The sequence below is a fragment of the Trichosurus vulpecula genome, chromosome 6, assembly GCF_011100635.1.
Source record: "Trichosurus vulpecula isolate mTriVul1 chromosome 6, mTriVul1.pri, whole genome shotgun sequence".
Taxonomy (NCBI): domain Eukaryota; kingdom Metazoa; phylum Chordata; class Mammalia; order Diprotodontia; family Phalangeridae; genus Trichosurus; species Trichosurus vulpecula.
The window spans coordinates 257,903,990-257,920,727 of record NC_050578.1 but is presented as its reverse complement, the minus strand read 5'-3'; positions in this window follow the sequence as shown (position 1 = coordinate 257,920,727).

Below are 16,738 nucleotides of genomic sequence, written 5' to 3'. Positions count from 1 at the left end.
TCTATTTCCTGGTTCACTTTCTCTAACATGGCTGGTATTTTTTAAAAAAGTCTCTTGGATACTTCCAGTAAAAGGATTCTCTTTCTTTTTTTTTTTAAGAGTAGAAGTCACTTTTATTTCCTTTTAAAATACACAATACAGTGTTTATTTTTTTTTTTAAAAAGCACAAGAACATTACACAAGTTTTAAATACGCATTTTTGCAATAAAAGAGCTCAACATATGTATCATCTTGAATAACTTCTGAACTTAGAAGGATTTTCTCCACTCCTCTCCCTCCCCCAGTTATAGTTCCAGGCACCGTCCTGGACTGCCCTTCTTCCTTGAGTCAAGAATCATTTAGCAGCCCCTGTATGCAAAATGCTGGGCTCAGGGTAGAGTGAAGGAGAATTCAAAAATAATCCAAAGGAAAAGAGTGAATTTGGTCTTAGAGTATTAGAGATTTTAGAGTCACAAGGGACCTTTAGGGACCATCTAAACCACCACCCCCCTTTTTCATATTGTTTCTACCAGTAGATTATAAGCCCCTTGAGGACAGGGATTATTTCCTATTTGTCTCCATGTTTCCATTGCCTAAAACAGCAACTGGCACATAGTAGGGTATTTATTAAATGCTTGTTGTATTGAATTAAGTTGAGTCTGTTGACAAATTCCTTCAGTCATGGTATCTCCCCTGTTGGGTATCCCCATGGTATTCCTCCCCTGTTGGTTCAGGACCCAATATCTAGCTCCTTCTCTGTATCAGAAGGGGCAGGGGAAGAAGGAAGAGAGTCCTGGCAATCCTCCCAGCTGGTACTCAGGGGAGATTTGGGGCTCCAGGTCAGAGCCTAGACTGGGCCTGACAGGAACTAAACCTTCAGGATCTGACTCCAGCCTCTTCTGGCTCCCAGCTCAGGAGCATCTGGAAGATGATGTTGGCAGTCCCCAGCTGTGGGGTGAGGGCTCGATGCATATAATCATCCCTGCCCAGATGTATGACACAGAGAGGAAGAGCAGAGATAAGCTTCCTGCCTGTCTGTCCCCATGGGAGTGACTCTGAAGGTCATAGAGCGAGACATCTGCCAGCCAGGGACAGATGAGTGTGTGCTTATGTCTGGGCACGATGGGGCAGGGGGAACAACTGACCAGATTGTCCTTAGCCTGCTTGGGGTCATTCCTCCTCATCACTGTTGCGAGGCCCTGGGCAGACCACTTGTCTCAGAGTCTCCATGGCAGCCCCTGTCAAATGAATGGCTTGGACCAAATGAATGGTGAAGACCCTTCTTGCCACCCTAAATTCCATGGGTGCTGCCCTGTTCTGACCACATCTATGCTCAGACCTCAGCATCACATTCTAGGGAGAATGAGGAAAGTTGGAATACGTTCTGAAAACCAGAAGACCATTGAGTAGGTCCTATGAAGCGAAGGTGAAGGGGCCGGCATGTCCTTTATCCTGAAGAAAAGATGATTTGGCTGGAAGACTAAGGGAAAGTTTTCCAGGCTTCTTACACACCACTTCTTTCCAAGCCCTCTCTGGTCCAACCAACCTGGCTGCCCTCTGTTCCTCACACACAACATTGTATTGCCAGCCATGGGCCATCCCGACCCTGGTAATGCCCTCCCTCTTCACCTCTGCTTTTCCAAGTTCCATCTCCATGAGGACTTTCTGTATTCTTCCCAGTTGCCAGAGTCTCCCCCAGTGGAAATAAATAACCTCGTGTTTATTTTGTATTCACTTCTGCCAGTTTCTGGCACACAGAAGATATTTTAAAAGCATTTGTTAATTGATTGATTGAAGGGTTGTCATATAGAAGAGGGATTAGCTTTGTTCTGCTTGTCTCCAGAGGGCAGGACCGGGAACATGGGGGATATGGCGGATTTTGGTTCTATAGACATAGGACATTCTCAACAATGGGAGATTCCTCAAGGGAGAACTTCCTCTCTGCCTGTCTGCAAGCACAGGCCCAGTGACCACTTGCTGGAGATATTGTCAGAGGTATAATGGATAGAACATTGGACTTGGGGACAGAAAGATCTGGGTTCAAATTCAATTGCAGACATTTACTGTCTGTGTGACTCTGGGCAAGATGGTAAATCTCACCGTATCTCAGTTTCTTCATCTGCGAAATGAGGAGGTAGGTAGGACTCATTGGCCCTTGAGGCCCCTTGACTCAGAATCTGTGATCTTGTGATTCTAGTTCAGGCACAAGGTGATTCTACTTCTTTATTTTAATTCATGTAAGCATTTAGAGATACAAAACTTCCCCGAACAACGGCTTTCTCTGCATCCCATAAGTTTTGGGGTGCTGTCTCATTATGGTCATTCTCTTGAATGAAGTTACTGATTGTTTCTATGATTTGTTGTTTCACCCACTCATTCTTTAGGATTAGATTATTTAGTTTCCAATTAGTTTTTAGTCTATCTTTGCATGGCCCTTTATTACAAATAATTTTTATTGCTTCATGATCTGAAAAGGATGCATTGACTATTCCTGCTTTTCTGCACTTTTCTGAGGTTTTTATGCCCTAGTACATGGTCAGTTTTTGTGTACATGCCATATACCACTGAGAAAAAAGTATATTCCTTTCTATCCCCATTCGGTTTTCTCCAGAGGTCTATCATATCTACCTTTTCTAAAATTCTATTCACCTCCTTAACTTCTTTCTTGTTTATTTTGAGGTTAGATTTATCAAGTTCAGAGAGGAGGCGGTTGAGGTCCCCCAAAAGTATAGTTTTGCTGTCTCTTTCTGTAACTCCCTTAACTTCTCCTCTAAGAATTTGGATGTTGTACCACTTGGTGCATAGACGTTAAGTAATGATATTACTTAACGTCTATGGTGCCTTTTAGCAGGATATAGTGTCCTTCCTTATCTCTTTTAATTTGATATATCTTTAATTAGATATATCTTTGCTTTTGCTTTGTCCGAGATTAGGGTTGCTACCCCTGCTTTTTTTATTTCAGCTGAAGCGAAATATATTCTACTCCAGCCTACAAGGTGATTCTAGGTGGCTTCAGAGGTTCCTCACCCAGAAATTCTGTAAGGAATCAGTGTCTGAATTACCTGGGGGGTCTCTCTGCCCAGTTAGAGAGATCCCTAATCCTGACAAAGAAATAGCTTTGACCCCGATATATTATAGTGAAGGCCAAGCCTCTCTGGCCCTCAGGTTGGCCATCCGGGTTTTATGGGCTGGGCACCTCTCCTCTTGGCACCACCCAGGCACTGGGTAAGGGAAGGAGAAGAGAGGAGAAGAGAGACGGAGGGTGCAAGGTGGAGCTGGTGTTTACCTTAAGTAGGCAGGGGTATAGCGGAGAAGGTCACCCAAAGTAAACCAGCCTTGTTTGCCCGAATCATAAAGAGAAAAAAAACAAGCTTTGGCACATTCCAACAGGAACTTCTGAGAAATGAAAACACACCCATCCTGGAGATTAGAGGTACTGTGCCTCCAGGGCTCAGACCAGGCCTTTGTTCTCTGGTCTGCTATCACAATGGATGGATTCTGCCTGCTTGGAGATCTGTTACCGTTCAGGGAGAGCCCTGGGCCATGATTTTATGAACACTGGACATGGAGGCCACCTCCCCCGAAACTACGCCAGCTGGGTGGTTCAGGGGAAAGCTCACTGGATTTGGAGTCAGAGAAGCTCACAGTCTCTTCCACTGTAAAGTGGGGATAATTATCCCAGAACCACCTGCCTTCCAGTATTGCGAGGAAGTAGACGTAGCTTTAGTGGCTCAGTGGATAGCGCTGGGCCCGAAGTCAGGGAGATCTGAATTCAAATCCAGCCTCAGACACGTAGTAGCTGCATGACCCTGGATAAGTCACTTCACCCTGTTTGCCTCAGTTTCCTCATCAGTAAAACGAGCCAGAGAAGGAAATAGCAAACCGCTCCAGTATCCTTCCCAAGAAAACCTCATGGACAGTACTAGTGTGCTGTGGTCTACGGGGTCACCAAGAGCCGGACACACCTGGATGATTGAATAGCAGCAGGTAGCTTGGAGCTGCGGGGTGCCTGACTTGGACTGACAGGACCGGAGTTTGAGTCTAGATTTGCTGCTCACTGGCTGTGTGATCCTGGGCAAGCCGTTTAATTCCTGTTTGCCTCAGTTTCTTCCACTGGCTCTCCAGGCAGGGGTGGCGGTGGGGTGGGTGTAGATGGGGAGGACTAATTGGCCTTAGGAGTCCCTTGCATCTTTAAATCGATGGTCCTCTCAGCTTCCCTTTTAGCCTCATAAAATCTGGCTCCTAGAGAGAACCTTCGAAGTCATACCCTGCTCTGGAAATCCTTCCAGCAGCCTAGAATGGAAGAAGTCCTAGGGCAGAAGGAGAGACTGGATTGATGAAGATTGATCAAGTCAGCTGAGCTAGGCTCAGGGGAGACAGAGGCTGACATGAACCTTCCCTCAAAGACCCTCCAGTCTGTCAAAGGAGATGTCGCTATGGAAGTGAGCAGGGGGAAAGGGAATGAATCGTGGCATTACATTGGTACAGAGAACTTCTGAGGAAGAAGCTGCCTCTAAGCAGCGAAGGTCAACATCTTCTCTACAATTTATCAAGAGAAGTTACTAGGTAGCCAGGTGAATCAAAGGAGAGAGACTTGGGCCTGGAGGCGGAAAGACTTGAGTTCAAATCCAGCTTCAGACACTTACCAGCTGTGTGACCCTAAATCCATACTCTGGGATATCAGCAATAAGGCTTTAATGTGTGAATAGGCTTTAAAAGAAAAGTTGGGGTAAACAGGAAGGGGGTGTAATCAGAGCAGATGGAAGAGTCTCCTCCAGGAGATGAAGTCTATGCTCCCCTACCCCCAGGCCCAATGCATGACTTCCTGTGTAGAGAAGGACCTTGGGGGTTGAATTTTTCCCCTCCAAATTCTCTGAAGTCCCAGCTCCCTTGAGGGCTAGGAAATCACTTCCCTCCCCAGGCTGCCTCTTCTCTCAGCTCCTTTTCTGTGTACTTGTTGCAATTTCTCCTTCCCAGAATTTCTGTCCCAGCCCTGGGCTCCAGGCCCCTCCTCTTGGCCCTCCATCCAGCCTGGGAACTCCACCCGTGGCTTCCTGCTCTCTCTTAGCTAGCTGTGGCTTTCAGCTCAGGTTACTCCAGCCACCCGTTCAGCCAGACTCACCTGCTCCCTACACTGACTCTGGCCTGCCTGTCCTGGTGTGCCCATCTCTCTGCAGCCAGGGGAGCCACTCCTGTTTGTCTCATCAAGGGGCCCTCTGGAGTCTAGCCACACTTGCCTCCTGTCATCTTGTTGGTCTTCTCAGCAAACGCAGGTGTTCCGATGTATACTCACGTGTGCACATGTATGAAGTACATGGTGCCATGTATATCCATGCATTTATGTCTGTGTGTGCACACCATGTATATTCATACATAAATGCCCATGCATGTGTGTCCTATGTGTCTGGGCAAAACGTATGCCCAACTGTTGGTGTGACCAAGGAGCCCCACACTAACAGTCTAATTTAAGGAAGTGTGCACGGCCACACACCAGCAGCGTCCCTGCCCCTCTGCTATCAGTCATGCTGGAGCATGCATTGGGAGCTCCACTTCCCATCTTGCTCCAATAGACATCAGGGCTGGGGGGAGATGGACTGGAATATTAATCCTTCTCTGCACTATTTGTGGCTGAGTTCCAAGCATGTGGTGGTTGGAGGGAGCCTGGGGATGCTATGCTGAGAATGAGTGAAAGCCACAAGAACAGCATTCCCAGAGGTTTATGGTGGGGCAGCAGGGGAGAGCAGGACTCTTAGACTGGAGTGGGACCAGGAGCCCCGAGGGGCCGGGGCAGTGTCAAGAGCAGGATGTAGCCGGAGGGGCTGCCATCTTCCTCTTGTCTGGGAAGGAGACAGTGGGAATTCCTTCTCCCTAGGGAGGATCCTAGCTCGTAGAACTTAGCAGGGGAAGACACCTTGGGGATTGGCCAGACCCAGCCCTTCATCTTTCAGAAGAAGAAACTAAGACCTAGGGGGGAGAAGAGACTTGCCCAAGATCACAGAGACAGTAAGTAGGAGAGAGTCAACATCTGACCCCAGGTTTCTTGGGCTTTTCTGGACCCTACCTACCTGGATTCTGTCTAGCTTTCCAGCTCCATTTAGAGGATCACAAGATTATCCATTGAGAATTCAGGGCCTGGGACTCCAAGTTCATCCTTTCTGCCTCTTATTTTTCCTCCACTGGGAATATATTCTCTTCTCATCTTAGATTCTTAGAATCAGTGTCTCCTTTCAAGGTTCAACCCAGGTGTCATCTCTCCCCTGAAGCCTTCCCTAATTTCCATCCTCTTCCTTTCATTTACAGATTTATAGATTTAGAGCTGGAAGGGATGTTGAAGATCATTGAATCTAACCTCGGCATTTTACGGGTGAATAAAAGATTAAGTGACTTGCCCAAGGCCACATGGCTAGTAAGCAGAATTTGAACTCAGGTCTTCCTGACTCCAGGCCCAGTTCAGTTACTCCACGGAGCCCTCTTCTCATGGCTGTTGCTTTTTCCATCTTCAGTTTTACTTACACTTTATTTATTGGTGTGTAACCCAAGTCCCAAAGCCCATACCCCCTTGCTTGGTAGAATGCAAGCTTCTTGAAGGCAGGGATGGAGTGTTCTTTTGTCCATAACGAGGAAGCCCCTGGAAGACAGGAGCAGGCATGATGTGCTACAAAGAGGGAATTTACAGGGCTAGAAAAAAGATGGGCTAGCTGTCGATGGAGGGATAACAAGGGACAGCCCCAGCCCTCTACGAACGGCCTCCTGTGTTTAAAGGAAGCAGGCAAGGCGCCAAGCACGTGAGGTTGACCTAGTGTGGAGTTGTGGGGGGTTGGGTACTAGATAGACTGGCGTGGATGGGGTGCTATCTGCCTTGCTGGAGGGAATGACTCCATCCACGAGACGGAAGATCCATGGAATGTTGGCATATCCCCACGGGACCAGGCACATGCTAAATAAAGTTGTGGAATGTGTCACGGGGGTTTGGCACATGCGTAGGCCACCTAAGATGTGGAAGACCCTGGGGAATCTGCCATAAATCCCCATTACAAATGGAGTTGAATCTGACCCCAGAACTGAGTTCTTTGCTTGCCCTGCCTTTTGCTTCCTTCCCCATCCCCCATCCCCCACCGTCTCTCCTTCCTTTCTCTGCTCGTTCCACTTCCAGCCCTCTTCGGGAGCCCCACTCCTCGGGGAAGTCTCCCTTGGCCACTCTGACTCCCGGTGACTCCTCCCTTCCTAGGCACTTAAGAGTCTATACCGCACACTTAGCCCTTGATTACACGCTGTCTTCCTGCGCTTCAAGCCCTTTTTATGTGTGCGGGCCTTCTCTTCCCGGCTGAATTACAACAAGCTCTCTTGAGGGCAGGGACCAGGCCACATTTCCCCTTGCGTCCTCCCCTCCCTCGAAGTGGTTAGCAAGCGGGCCCGGCTCAGGATCGTGGAATTAAAGCTAGAAAGGATTGTCGAGGTCATTCATCCAACTCTCCTCATTTCACAGATGAGATCACTGAGTCTCGGAGAAAGGGAACAGATTTCCCAAGCCTACTTACCTGCTAAGTTTGGAGCCCAGGTGTTTTTGATTCCAAATCCAACAAACATTTATTAAATGCCTCCTGGGTCCCAGGACCTATGCTAGGTGCAAGAAAGCAGCAGAAGGGAAACAGTCCCTGCCTTCGGGGAGCTTATAGTGAGAAGAAAGGGCTGCAATTTGACCCTCTAACCTGTTGTAGAGGGGGAACTTCCCCCTCCATCCCTCTCTCCCCTATCCAATCTAATCCACGGACAAGGTCTGCATCTGGTGATTTAATTGGGATGGGGGACTTCCAGGTGAGGGAATTTCCTCTACCAATGGGGGCAAGCAACTCCTGATGTTAGTATTGCCTAGAGCCTCCAGACGCCAAGCGACTTGCCCGGGCCGAACAGTCAGTCAGCATTTATTAAGCGCCTCTTACATACCAGGCATCATACTAAGGGCTAGAGGTACAAAGAATGGCAAAAAAGAATCGAGTAGCTTACAATCTAATGGGATGGAAAAACTTGTCCCTGGGGAAAGACTGCCTTCAATCCCTTTGTCCCGGCCCCTCATCTGCATGAGTACATAATATATGTGTGTGAGATATATTACAGGTACAAATGTTGTGTCTCCTATGTGTGCATATGTATGTAAGTTAATGTTGCCCTGAAGCCAACTTATCTTGTCTGTCTTCTACACATATACGTGTACTGACTGATTGGTTGCAAGGATTGGGGGTGTCTTCAAGGCCCTAACTCCCTAGGCACGGGGTAGTAGGGTGGATGGAATGTAGGTCTCTAAGCTGTGTCTGGCACATAGTAGGCACTTAATAAATGCTTGTTGATTGATGGATGCCTTGCAAAGGGATCAGACTGAAGGAGCAGGCTGAAGTTGGGCCTCACCAGTAAAGGGTTAAACTCTCTCTGGTTTTTGTATATGCAACGGCACCAGGGGGAAAAAAAATTAAAAGCACAGACTAGCAATTGAGGCATGTCTCATCCCAGTTCAAATGACATTGTCTGAGCCTCTCCAGCCTCGCCCCACTGCACTAATTACAGACCTTCCCTGGGGTAGGGGCGTGGGGGAGGGAGATGGGGGCCAGGAGAGCCTCATTACAGGCTCCTTTGCTAGAGGGACCAAACCCCAATGAAGTGGCCAGGGCCAGGTTCCAAGAATGAAAGGCTACCTCAGCCTCCACCCACAGAGGGGGCAGATGGGCTAGTCAGGAAAGGGTTAAGTGTATGTGGGGGTGCCATCATGGATTGGGGGGGGTGGCCTGGCCAAGGTCCAGACTAAGCTGCTGTTCAGATGTCCGCTCTTCCGTCCCCAGCTCCCACTCTAGAGAACCAGGTCCCTTCATTTCCTGGCCTGGGTCCCCTTGTTAGCCCTCCCCCCACCTCTCGAGGCCCCATCTCCTCACTCCCCTCCCCACCTACAGGGCTAGCTCCTCTGCCCCATCTTTCGGTCTCCCACTCTGGAGGGTTGGGTCCCTTCACTTCTCTCCCTTCCCAGAGGGGCCTGTGGGGAGAGCACTTTGCCGGGAGCAGGCTGGGCACCCAAGGCTCCTGTGGTCAGTGTCCTGGGCGAGGAACAGCGAGGCCAACTTTGAGCTCCTTCTTTAATCTTCCCGTTTATCTTGAGGCCACACCCAGGAAGGCAGCTTTGATGTGGAGTCCTGTGGGGGTGAGGGTGGGTGGGAAATCATGGGCCTTGGCTGCCCCAGTCTGGGCTCTGCCCACTGCCCCCCAGCCCAGACGGGGCAGAGCTGAGTCCCCACCCCCAGCCGATAGAGCCCTGACCTGCCTCTGGGGTCAGGACCAAGGCTTTGCACTATTCAAGCCCAAGGAAGCAGTCTACAGCAGGAAAGGAATTTTAGAAGTGATCTTGTCAGACCCCCTCATTTTACAGCCGAAGAAACTGAGACCCATAGCTGGGAAGGGCAATCGCCTGAGGTCACAGTCTCCAGGTTCAGCACTCTTTCTCCTATCCCACTTTACTTGTGACTAAAGGCCCTCATTTCTTCCCTTGCACAGTGAACCTCAAAGAATCTTGTTTTATTCCAGGGCCAGGTGCTCAAGAGTATGGAGATAAGCCGGTGAAAGAATATAGTCACACTTTTTGTGCACAGGGATGTGAGCACCCATAAAGAGAGAATGGTGGGCCTGGACACAGAGATGGGCCTGGGCTTGAACCCCACTTCTGACACCAGCTGCTGTGTGACCTGGACAAGCCGCTTACCCGCTAACCTCGGACTTCCCATCTGTTATAACACAAGGATGGTAAAACCTACGGCACCTAGTTCCCAGGGTTGTTGTGAGGATCGAATGAGACGATCATTGTAAAATGCTTAGGACAGTGCCTGGCACATAGAAGATGTTTAATAAATGTTAACGATCATTATTATTATGACTCATCTGCACCACATAGTCTTAGAGATTTGCTCAGGGCACTAAGAAGTTAAATGACTTTTTCCGGGGTCATTTGGTACCGTATGTCAGAGACAAGACCTGAACCCAGATCTTCTTGACTCTGAAGACCAGCCTCTATCTTCTACTCTCTCAGAACTGTAATCAGCAATTTTTGTTCCTGGGGTAATTGTCACAAAATTCAAGCAGCATGTGGGAGATCAGGGATCAAGCCAGGGAAAAGCTTATCTGGTGTCCATTTATTGCCATTTATTCCTCATATATAGTAAGTGCTTAATAAATGCTCACTGGACTAAAAAAGGGGGGCGGGGAATGACCTGGTAGTATAATTAGTCATTTGCTCGGTGACCGAGGGAGGTGCTGTACATTTCTCATTTTCCAGGTTTTGCTGGGAGGGAAGGGATTTATCCAGGGACTCATGAGGCTGCTACTGGGGGAACATTCTACCCGACCTTTAGCCTCTGGCTAACTACTCTAGCCAACTATTTCCCTGGTTATTCTTTCTAACTATATTGTATATGCTAAATTCAGTTGTTACAATGTCTGGTGCAGGGCCTAGCGCACGGTAGGTAATTAATAAATGCTTATTGATGGCTTTATTGTTCCTAAGATGCTGTAAGATTGCAATGGCTATTAATGCTTTCTAAATTTTGGTGCCCTAGGAGAAAGTTCCTATCACCCTGCTCTTGCTCCGCCTCTACCACTGAGAGAAGGGGTTCCTGATGGCGGAGGACCCCCGGGTCTGAGCTGGGCTAGGGCACACTCTGCTTCCCGTTGACTTGTGCTGGGGCTTGGAGGAGGAAAGAAATGTACCTTTTGGCCTTTCCCTTTCCGTTTGTTGACATTTCCACTCCATGGGGCTGGAATAGAGCTGAGCTGACGTCAGAGAGGTGATTAGCGGCGCATAGCCCGGCTGATTCACTCGTCAGAGGCTGCGTGGGGGAGTCTTCCCTTTGTCATTGGGTAGGCAGGTTTCTGTGGCAGTCGATTTTTTTTTTTTGGATAAATAATGCTTAAGCCTGACTCACAACTTGAGAGAGAACTCAGTTCCGCAGGCATCCCCATGGCAACCGATCCATCCTTGCACACTTGAAAATGTCATTATTAGTGGCGGGGCCCTAATCCTCCTGCTGTCACCCTTTGCTGCTTGGGGCCTCCACGGCCTCTCCAGTCTTGTACTGGGAGCTCCAGTCATGAGCCTTCTTACAGGGGTGGGGGGGGGAGTGGGTGGGAGACAAGGATTCCTCCTCTCAGCCCCGTCCCAGGCTTTAGTGCTCAGGAAAGCTGTTCTATCCCTGGGAAAGGCACTGGGAGGAGACACCGAGTCTCAGAGGAGTAACCAGGAGGAAAACAACTAATTGGGATGAGGCTGACGGGGCAGAAGACCACCCAATGGCTTTTAGGAGAGGCTGGCTTGTCTTGTGGTCTCTGCCTTGGGAGAAGCTGGCTGGAAAGATGGGGGGAGGACTAGAGGAAAGGTGCAGAGACCTCCTCTTCGAGTCAGTGGCCTGAGAGCTCCTTCCGAGTTAAATCCTCAGTTAGAAGCCTTGTATTTCAGGAACTGTCCTGATAGGGCTGCACTGAGGACGTGGCTGGTGGACCCTCAGCCACAGACCAAAGGCAAAGTGGGAGAACTTTGAGAGTTAAAGGGGTGGGAGGCCCCATACTGGCGGCCGAGTCAGAGGACCTGGGTTCGAACATCGCCCCTGTTCCTTGGTGCCTACGTGAGCCTGGGTAAGACACTGAATCTTTCTTGGTCTCAGTTTCCCCCTCCTACACAATGAGGGAAGGATTATTGGTCCTCCTTGATTTCTAAGTTCTAAATTCAAGGCTGTAGGATCTTAATTGCCTAACTGAAACCATTTGAGTTGTCCCTGACCTTTATGATCCAGGCAGTCCTGGATTTAAGAAGTCAGAAAAGACCCCTCACACGGTAGGGTCCTGCTGGGGAATAGAGGAGAAGATAGAAGTAACACCAAGTCCTTGGTATAAGGTTATATTGCGCTGTTGTTCTGTCATTTTCTGGTGTGTTTGATTCTTCATGACCCCATTTGGGGTTTTCTTGGCGAGGATACTGGAGCAGTTTGCTATTTCCTTCTCCAGGTCATTTTGCAGATAAGGACACTGAGGCAAACAGGGTTAAGTGACTTGTCCAAGGTCACACAGCTAATAAGTGTCTGAGGCTGGATTTGAACTCAGGTCTTCCAGAAGCTATCCACTGCTTGAGGGTTGTGTAGTGACAGAAAAACTGTAGCCTCCAGCATGGAAGAGAGTGAAAGCTGCATCCTCTCCCTTCCCCCTCCCTGCCTCTCCCCCCTCCTCCAATCTAGGGAATCAGCTCCCTCAATGGAAAGGAGAAAGTGTGTGGTCTTAAAACTCAGGAAGCAGAGGTGGCAGGTTTGGGGGCGGAGTTGCTTCTGTTTGGGCGATAGAACAAAAAAGCAACAGGGAACCTCGAGGTCAGATAGCCTGGCTTCCAGGATCATAGCTTTAGGCTGGGGACCTTTCACACCACTGAGTCTTGACCTCTCATTTTACAGACGAGGAAACCGAGGCCCACAGAGGTTAAATCATTTGCTCAGCAGCATACAGCTAATAAGGGTCTGGGGCAAGATTTCAACTCAGGCCACCCCAATTCCAAGTCTAATAGATTTTTTCTAGTGAACTGGATGATAATTTTTTTTTTCATTTCTGGTGGGTAGGAGTAGCAGTCATGTATCACTCTCAGAAAAAAAAACAAACACCTCATCCTGGTAGTTGATCATTGTGGGGATTTATCCAGTCTGCTTTTCCCACTCTATGGAACCCTAAAATCTAGTATGTCATGTGGGAAAAACTTGCCTCGTTCTAGAAGCTGGGGAGGTGGGGGATGAAAGAGAGACAGACAGACAGAGACAGAGATAGAGAGAGATAGAGATAGAGACAGAGAGAGAATCAGAGAAAGAGACAGAGAGACAGAGAGAGACACAGAGAGAGAGAGACAGAGAGAGACAGAGAGACAGAGAGAGACACAGAGAGAGAGACAGAGAGAGACAGAGAGAGAGACAAAGAGAGAATCAGAGAAAAAGTGAGAGAGACAGAGAGACAGAGACAGAGAAAGACAGAGACAGAGAGAGTCTAGAAGGACAGAAAGGTTAGGAAGGTTTCTTTTTGGAATCCCTGGAAGAAAACTCACTGAATTTAATCTAGAAGACTCTTGCTGGTTTGTTGTTCATAATTGGCATAAGTCTGGCATCTTACCTCCTAATAAGGCCTTTCTACAGGTTTTTATAATCACGGGCAATGTTCCACCCATGAAAGGTCAGTATGATAATAACAATTCACACTTTTGCCAGATTCTAAGGTCTGCAAATCACTTTCCTTACAGCAACATTGTGTGGTAGGTAATGTAAATATTCTTATCCTCATTGCACAGATAGGGCACTGAGGCTCTCAGTCCTTTATTTTTTTAGGTGACTTGTCTGTGGTCACTCAGGTAATAAGGGCCAGAGGGAGAATTTGAATGCATGCCATTTCTGAATCAAAGGTCTTGTATTGAAGCGGCACCCTACCTTAGCACCTCCACTAACATAATACAAGGCACAAAGTAGGCACTTAATAAGGCTTTCCTTCCTCCCTCCCGTCCTCCCTTCCTGCCTTCCTTCCTCCTTTCCTCCCTCCCTTCTTTCCTTCCTTCTTTCCTCCCTTCTTTCTTTCCTCCCTCTCTCCTTCCTTCCCTCCCTCCTTCCCTTCCTCCCTTCCTTCTTTCCTTCCTTCCTTCTTCCCTCCCTTATTTCCTCCCTCCTTTCCTTCCTTCTTTCCTCCCTTCTTTCTTTTCCTCCCTCCCTCTCTTCTTTCCTCCCTTCTTTCTTTCCTCTCTCTCTCCTTCCCTCCCTTCCTTCCTTCCTTCTTTTCCTCCTCCCTCTTTCCTTCCTTTCCTTTCCTTTTTCAGTCTTGACTTTCCTCCTTCCATCCACATCATAGGTATATACCCCAAGGAAATCAAACAGGTCCCACATGCATCAAAATATTCAGAACTCTCTCTCTCTCTCTCTCTCTCTCTCTCTCTCTCTCTCTCTCTCTCTCTCTGTTTCTCTGTGTGTATGTGTGTGCAAAGAACTGGGAACAAAACAAATGCCCAGTGATGAATAGCTAAATAAATTGTGCTACGTGAATGGAATGGATCATCATGACTGAGTCATAAGAAGTGATGAATAGGAAAAATCCAGAATATTAGGAGAAGGTGTACGAACTGATGCAGAGTGAAGTAAATAGAACCAGGAAAATAATATACACAATGACTACAAAAATGTGAATGGAAAGACCCAAACAAACCCCTAACCTGGACTGTATAATTAATTATGATGGCCAAACTAGTCTCCAGGGAAGGGATAACAAAGTGAAACTCTTTCCTTTTATTATTTTTTCCCCAGAGGCGGGGGACTATGGGTGTGGAATATTGTATATATTGTCACACTCAGTTGACGTGTTGGTTAGTCTTGCTGAAATGCTTTTATTGTTCTCTTTGTTACAAGGGGTGGCTCTCTGGAGAAGGGAGGGCAGAGGGATTTATTTGGAAATGAAGGGGATGTAAAAAGAAAAGATATCAATAAAGGAATTTTATTTTTGAATTTATTCTACTTTTTTTTTCAGATTTTTGAGTTTTGTTGAAATCTTACATGAACAAGAAATTGGAAATACACTCACATCGAGGAACAGATTATCATGGCTTTGAAGATGAAGCCAAAAAAATTTTGTATGGCAGATTTTAAGAAGGTATGAAGTTATAACAATTTAAAAATAATTTTAAAAGAAATAATTTTGAATTTAGCCACTTGCTCAATGCTCCAGTGTATCATTTTGAGGATGTAAGTGTATATAGTGAGGGCCGGAGGAGTGTACGTGTTTTTTATCTTGGCACAGAGGCTGGCACGCAGTAGGGGATTAATCAATGCCTGTTTGATTAATCCGATGGCTGGGGCCTATTGTGAAGCAGCTCCGCCAGTCCTAAGGAGGAAGAAGAGGCCTAATGGTCTTCCCACTCCATGACCTTCTCTCGAGGAAGAGCTGGGTCACGACAGGCTAAAAGTCATGGAAATTGAAAACCACTGTCTCCTCCTGGGATGAAAGCCCAAGGTCACAGAGTTAAGACCCTCCTTACTCTGGACCCTGGAAGTGTCTGCTGGGAAGTAAGGCCCTTTGAGTTGGAGGCAGGGGTGGTAGGGGTGGGAGTTAGCCATGGGGTTTCAGGGAGACCAGGCTGGTGATGGGATTCTTATGGGTGGAAAGCCAGGCTGGCTGGGAGTCCTTTGAGAAGGAGGACTACTCACTTATTTTATGTATGTGTTATATATAAATATATATATATATATATATATATATATATATATATATATATATAGAGAGAGAGAGAGAGAGAGAGAGAGAGACAGAGAGAGAGAGAGAGAGAGAGAGAGACACACACACACACAGACACACACACACACATATATATATATACATGTATATGTGTATGTGCATGTGAATATATACACACATATAATATACAGGCATATGTGTATTTTTGTACATATGTGCATGTGTGTGTATATATATATGTATACAAATAACAAGAAGGGACCATGTAATGTGAGAGCCTGAGGTCTGTGAACTTGTTTTTAAAATATTTTGATGACTCCAATTCTATATAATTACTCTCCTTTGCAATGATTTGTACTTTATCTTATGCATTCACAAACCTTATTCTGATGTCTATTTCACATACGTCACCAGACCCCCAGAGGGCTTCATGACAAAAAGGTGAAGAACTGCTTTCATTTGGCAGATCATTCGCACGATTAGCAGCATTAATTAATCTCCTACTACATGCCAGCCATTGGGTGAGAAGCTGAGGATATAAACAAAGGAAGCTCACATTCTAACCCTAATTCCAAGGCAATATGCATGCATAGAAGCATGTATAAGTTATATGTAAAATAAATATATGATAATTTTAGGATGGAGAATCTTAGGATCATAGATTCAGAGTGGGAAGGGACTTCAGTGGCCATTTAATCATTTTACAGATGGAGAAACTGAGGCCCAGAGAAGGAATGAGAAATATACCAGGTCCCATAGCTAGTCAATAGCAAGGGTTGGGATTAGATTGCAGGGTCCCTGACTCCAAAGTCGGTGCAGTGGAGCTGGGGGGCTGAACTTCCTTGGGTCAGCCCTAAGTCAGCACACAGAATGGCAAGAATTCCTGCGCTCCACTTGCTGGAAGACTGAGCTTAACCAGGTCAGCCAGAGCCCCCTCCCTTCCCCGTGGAGGAGCCGATAGCCGTCTGCCCCCCTCCCTCTCTGTCTTTGGATGAGTGGTCTCCAGAGTCTCTGTAGAAGTCTCCAGATTATCACTTCACTTTATTGAGAGAGAAGGGCCTTATTACACACATGTAGGTCACCGAGAACAAAGTCAGTGTCATCTGTCCCAGGCAGGCCCAGCAGAATGGGAGGATCCCTCTAGGGAAAGACTGAATTTGGTTTGTTGGTGTAGAGCCTGTGATGACAGTGGAAATCACCAGGCCCTCCCCAGGCAACATCCCTTTCCATCAAGGCCTTTTGTTCCATTCCCTAAATCTCTTTTTCTAAGCCAAATCTTTCCTTCCCAGCTACCTTAGCACTCAATCAATTCACAAGCATTTGTTAAATGCTTATTGTATGCCAGGCACAGTGTTATGAATTCAAACTACAGAAACAAAAGCGAGAGTACCTGCCCCTCCAGGGGTTTTTAGTCCATCCACTTTCTCCAGTAGCTTCCTATTGCTCTACTCTTGTTGTACCCCCATGTCCAATACTTTGTGACCACGTGGACCAT